The sequence below is a fragment of the Neolamprologus brichardi genome, chromosome 10 (assembly GCF_056152115.1).
Source record: "Neolamprologus brichardi isolate AB-2024 chromosome 10, ASM5615211v1, whole genome shotgun sequence".
Taxonomy (NCBI): Eukaryota; Metazoa; Chordata; class Actinopteri; order Cichliformes; family Cichlidae; genus Neolamprologus; species Neolamprologus brichardi.
Genome location: NC_142113.1, coordinates 17465528 through 17471527, shown reverse-complemented (window position 1 = coordinate 17471527; position 6000 = coordinate 17465528).

Below are 6000 nucleotides of genomic sequence, written 5' to 3'. Positions count from 1 at the left end.
GCCACAGCTTGCACAAAGAAACATACCGGACAGGTCAGACTACAACATGGATAAACACATTCACACCTGTGGGCACTTTACAGTTTCCAGTTCACCGGGCCTGCATGTCTGCAGACTGTGGAAGAAAGCTGAGGCACCTAAAGGAAACCCACAGGAATACCGTGAGAGCATTCAAACTCAATACAACAGCTTCCACAGGCAGAGGTTTGCAACCCAGAACCTCAGTGCTGTGAATCAACGCTGCCAGCAACTGAGACATCTTTGCTGTCATCTTTTTATTCTTTATTGCCATCCACTGCAGTTGAATCCTCTCGCAAACTACCATTCATTCCTACAGGATCATAAATTATTTCAGGTCACTCACATGCTGAAGCGCAGCACTGCATGGGTGTTTGAGTGGCTGCGCATTAACAAGACTTGAAGAATGTTCCCCAATCAAGGAGATTCACGTTTTATCGAGAATTAGAGAACGAGAACGGCATCTGTCCTCGGGGCGAATGTGTAATGGGTGTGTTATAGCAGGTTAGCTAGATCTCAACCTAGACTATGTGAGATAAATAATCCCCATAAAATATTTAATCCTATCAAGTCAGTCTTGTCATGCCTCTTATGTTTTTCTTTCCCTCTCCACCGGAATCTGGCAGATTCATTTAGCGGAGCTTAAAGTTGTCAATGTCCTGGGAAGACATGAAGGCATAATAATGTCCCCTGAAAATGTAAAGTGCACAACGTGTTTGATCAGTTAAACAATAAATTTCATTCTGAAATCATCAGAGGTGATTTGAAAAGGCTGTTAGGATCTTGGCTTAGATTCCCTTGCCTCTATACACTGTCAACAGTTGAGCAGATTTCAGCATAATCTTCGCATTATGCCTTTTTGTTTACCTCAGGATGCTGACTTGAATAAATGGATCCAGCTTATTGTGTGGTACTCTTTGTTCCTGGGAGTTTATTTCCATTCTGACCCATTGCGATGATGAATTTATGCAGACGGTGCATCTCTAAAAGGCATGTATCTGTGATTAGATAATCCTTTGGCTGTCTGCATGGAGATTTTTTAAGTCCTGTTCCTCGGGCATTGAAAAATGCGCCCAGAAAATATTAGGCACAATTTTCAGGCTTCTGTGCAGTTCCTTGTGCACTAATGCAAGTGGTATTACATGAAGAGTGGCACTGCACAAGAGCCAGGGAATTGTTGCAAGTGTATATTTTAAACTTTTACAGTGCACTTAAAAATAGTAATATTACAGTTACCATCTGCAAATGAAGTATGTTTTTTATGAAAACCTTTATCAAATATGAACATCTGGCATTTGCAATCGGGCAAACACCTAAAAGAAGACCTATTACCCTTTCCCTTAGTTTTGATACTGTTACAGAGTTGCCACAGAAAAACAAAGTTTTGAATAATGAAGTGTGGTTATGTGTAAGTAAACCATAATCTCAGGTCTCAGACTGTTCAAATGCTCATTTAGAGTTTTCAACCCTTTTGTTTTTAGGGGCACTCAGCTGGAGGAAAGGGAGCTAAAGTGCAGGTTGTTTCAGGTTGAGAATGAACTGAGGGCTCTACCAAGCCCCAGTGCAAGGTAAACAAGGTTTGGACACGTGGAAACATCAAGAGCCTCGGGTATTTGGGCATGCACATCTGCACAAGATTCAAATTAGTGCGACTTTAATGTCACAAGGTCACCTACTGTCGAGTAGAGTGGCATTTCTTAGTAGCTTTATCTGCATCACTAAAAGGTAAGCAATTAATTCTTGATTGTTGACAAAAAGGTTGAAGGCAGCCAGTCTGTGGCCCTAACTAACAAGGACACACACAAAGAAATCTTTGCGGTTTTTGATTATCCTCCCGACCCCCCGCGGAGTTGATACACAGACTTTCTCCTTGTTGCCATCCAAGCCTCCTCATATAAACATCACCAAGCTGACTACCTGCCAGAAAGCATTCCCATGGCAACCAGGCATTCCCCCGATTGTGTTTTATTTTCTCTGGCACATACAACACATTTTGGCCAATTAAGGGTTGTGGAGGTATATGTGTGTCTATGTACATTTTTTTGTAATATTAATGCATGTTTTTCCCCTGCATGTCGCTCAACACAATATACATGACCTCAAAAAAAATAGCATGTTTTTATTTTTAGATGCAGTGCCATGCAGGAGAGTTGTTTAAAAGATTATCCACTCACCCACTCATGTGTGACAGATATATATGTAGGTGCTATGTATGCATGCACTGAGATAATGTGAAGTTACAAAGGGAGCATCACAGACTGTATATAAAAGATGGATGCCACCCACAGGTTAGTGAAGTCCTGTTTGCAAGTCTCAAGCTAAAAAATTATGGCTGTCACCATCTTGGTATTTGCAAATTAGACACGATGAGTGGAGGTCGATCTGACTGAGAAACTGAGGGACACTGCAGTTGTCAGGGAGGATTGCCTAAAACCTGCCCTGCTATATCATCCTGTGTGACTGTCATGGAGACCAGAATTTATAAAGTTAAATTAATGTTAATACGTGAAAATAGTAGGAACATTACAAGTGCCAAAATGGTAACTGAGGCGGAAAAAGCAAATCAAGCACTCTGTGAACATGTTTAACATATAAACAACAGCTGAATCAGCAACACTTAAACTTAAAAATTAAATATACCATACCAATTATTTATTAAGATCTTTAAAATTTGGTGTCTTTGATGTCTACCAATCAGTCAAGTTTGGAATAATTTGGGATTTTCTCCAATCTTTACAGGGTCAAAACTATTCATACAGGCTCAGATGTGTGCATACATGATAACTAAAACTTGTTTAAATATCCCTTAGAAAGTTATATCTCCACCAGATGCTTTTGGCAACCATCAATAGGCTTCTGGCATAATTCTGGCTGGATATTTAAATAAGTCGGTTTCTTGGCACCTACACAGCTTTTAACCCTGGAATGAAATAGGATTGAGGTCGGAGCTTGAGGAAGGCCATTCCAGAAGCTTAATGTTAACCTACTTTATCCAATCCTAGAGCAGATTTTGTTTGAGATCATTGTCTTGTTGGGACACTCAGTTGTGTCCAAGTTTCAACTGTCCAGTGGTTGATTCAATTTAATTCAGTTGTATTTATATAGTGCCAAATTACAACAGTCACATCAAAGTGCTTTATACTATAAGGTAAAGGCCTTACAATAATAATACATAGAAAACCCCAACAATCAAAACCCCAACCCCCCAACACCCCCATAAGCAACCACTTGACAAAAGTAGGACAGCCCGTTCTCACTCCCGGGGCGTAGTATACTGATGTTTTGTCACGTCCCGCAGCGTTCCTGAGGAACGCGAAAGGTGACCTTCCGCGTTGTTATGGTCCGCGCCAGGTTATGGCTGAATTCCAGTGGAATGACGGTCCCGCGGTAATAGATGTTCCAGCCATGTATTCCAGCCCTAAACCTAACCTTATCCCTAACCCTAACCTAACCTTATCCAGCAGTTAAATGATGTAAAATAGTGTTTTCCAAAGCGATTTTAAGAAAATGAACGAACATGTGTAGATTGAGTCCAAACGGTTCTCATGTGTTCTCCTTTTTCCGATGTAGTCATTTGGGATTGGGTTGGGTACCCGAAAGCGTAAAATGTTGACGATTTGTCACGTAGTGTAAAATATTACGCTTAGGGAGTGAAAACGTGTTGAGTAGGAAGGAAAAACTCCCTTTTAACAGGAAGAAACCTTCAGCAGAACCAGGCTCAAGGAGGGGCAGCCATTTGCCGTGACCATTTGGGGATAAGGAGAGGAGAAGTGTAGAGACTAGAGTAGTGGTTAGACTACACGCCTTTGGAGCAGAGAATCGCAACTTCGGTGTCTGTCCAGTAAGGGTCCTAAGGGTAGGCTAGGGTAGGCTAGACCCATGCTAAGCGATCAAAAAGGTCCGTGTCAGGTGTTGAGGAGGCATCAGGCACCCTGATGAGAGGAGAAGTACAAGATTAGGAGAGGACAAAAGACACACCGTGGAAGTGGGCCGGAGATTATTAAAAACTCATGTTTGAATGCAGTGTTGTATAAAGACATGGTGAATGAAGTTTGAGGTGAAGCTGAAGAATTCAGAGAATTTGACCACTGGTTCAGTCTGCTATTCTTCTTGGATTCACTGCAGTGAGTTGTTTTGATTTTCCAATTGTTCTGAATATTGGTCAATGAAATGAGTGCAAATTAGTGATGTGCGATACCACTGATTTGCTTTCTGATCTGATACCAAGTATAATTCAGGGTGGTATCGGCGATACTGATCCGATATGATACTTTGTACAAAAACTTTTTTTGTACCTCAAATTTTAGCTTCATAGTGATTACAGGACGTCAGATTACTTGTTCTTATCACTTAATAATGCAGAATTATCATACAGAAAACTGAAGTTGTGTGCCATTTGAGCATGTTGCCTGCCTGCAGCACTAAAGGACTCCTCGAGAGACGTCTGTCTCGCCCTAGCAGCACCTGTCTCCCGCCTCGTCTTCAGTTCGCCTCAACATACACTCCTCATATTCTGTGATATGATTTACTCTGAGGTGTTTGACGAGGTAAATGGTGTCGCCACAACACCTCACTTTCTTGCCACATGTATCACAAACCGCATCTTGGCTGATTGTGGAGGTAAAATACGTCCGCACATTACTCCATTTATGCCCAGCCATTGTTGTGAGCGCACACGCCAAGAGGCTGCGACACATTTATTTCGCACATGTCTATTAAAGGCGGAAGAGGAAGTAGTTCCTTCCAATGTAGACAATCCAAATGATATAGTTTCTTTCCACTCTGTTCCTGTTAATGATAAACTACAAATTTACCCTACATTACTAAAATATCTATATTTTAATATGAGAATCGATTCTAGAACATAAATGACTGGTATCGGAGGAATCGATATTTCAGTATCGATCCGCACATCACTAGAGCAAATGCTTTTTACAGTCACTAAAGATGTATGCTGTAGACATATTCCACCATGGAAAAAGAAGAGTTCAAATTAATCATTAAAAGTTAAACATTTTTCATAATATTCATGTCCATCATCAATGTATTTAACCTTCTGACCACAAATGCATGGTCTGATTGCTCTGAAGGAAACTCTCAGTTACCATGTAGACTCTCCTAGACTGGATTTCATTTGTTTAACCAAGTGATACACTGCATTTTATCATGTCAAGCTCAGCACCAGCAGAGGTCCAATTTCAGCACTCCCATCATCCAAGACACCAATATGTGCTTAGCATAGGTATCAACCATAGCTAATCTAGCTAATGTTAACATCTGTTTGTTTAACTCCTATACTGTGTGCTAACATTGTGTGCTCAATTACACAGTTTCCTGTTCTTCTTGTCATTAGACTGTGCAGGCATGAAAGAGTGACACAAACGGCATCCACAAATGTCTTTACTTTTATATCAGTCAGTTTCTCGTGTCTGCTAAAGTTCTGATTTTACAACATTTAAGTTGTCAGACAAAATTAACGTCCACACCACTTTAAGTCTTGGCTGATGTGTGAATTTTGCAAGATTCACATGTTAAATGACCACTCAGGGATAAAGGTGAAAGGACATCCTTGCAGCAATGCAGAGGGGGAAAAACAGTGTGTTTTGTACATTAAATAATGTAAACATATGTAGTATTTCCCCCCAGATAAATATAAGCCCATTAAGGGCAGTTTTACCAGATGCCAGATGTCCCTGGTGAAATAACTCTAACATTTAATCAAATTGTACAGCTGTTTTATTTATTGTTAATTTAAGTTTTACCTTATAAGCCATGTATCACATACAATTTCCACTGATGGTCAACTGCTCACTGTGTTTTATCATGCAGAATTTATGCAGTTATGTTTATTGCTGTGCATGCTCATCTACCGAAGGCCCATTGTGAGCTAGGAAAAGACGCTAAGTTTTTACAACCAGCCCTGTGTTGGCTAACAGAAAGAATGCAAGCTTAAAGCACTTCCGCACTGGCTTCACTTTTCAG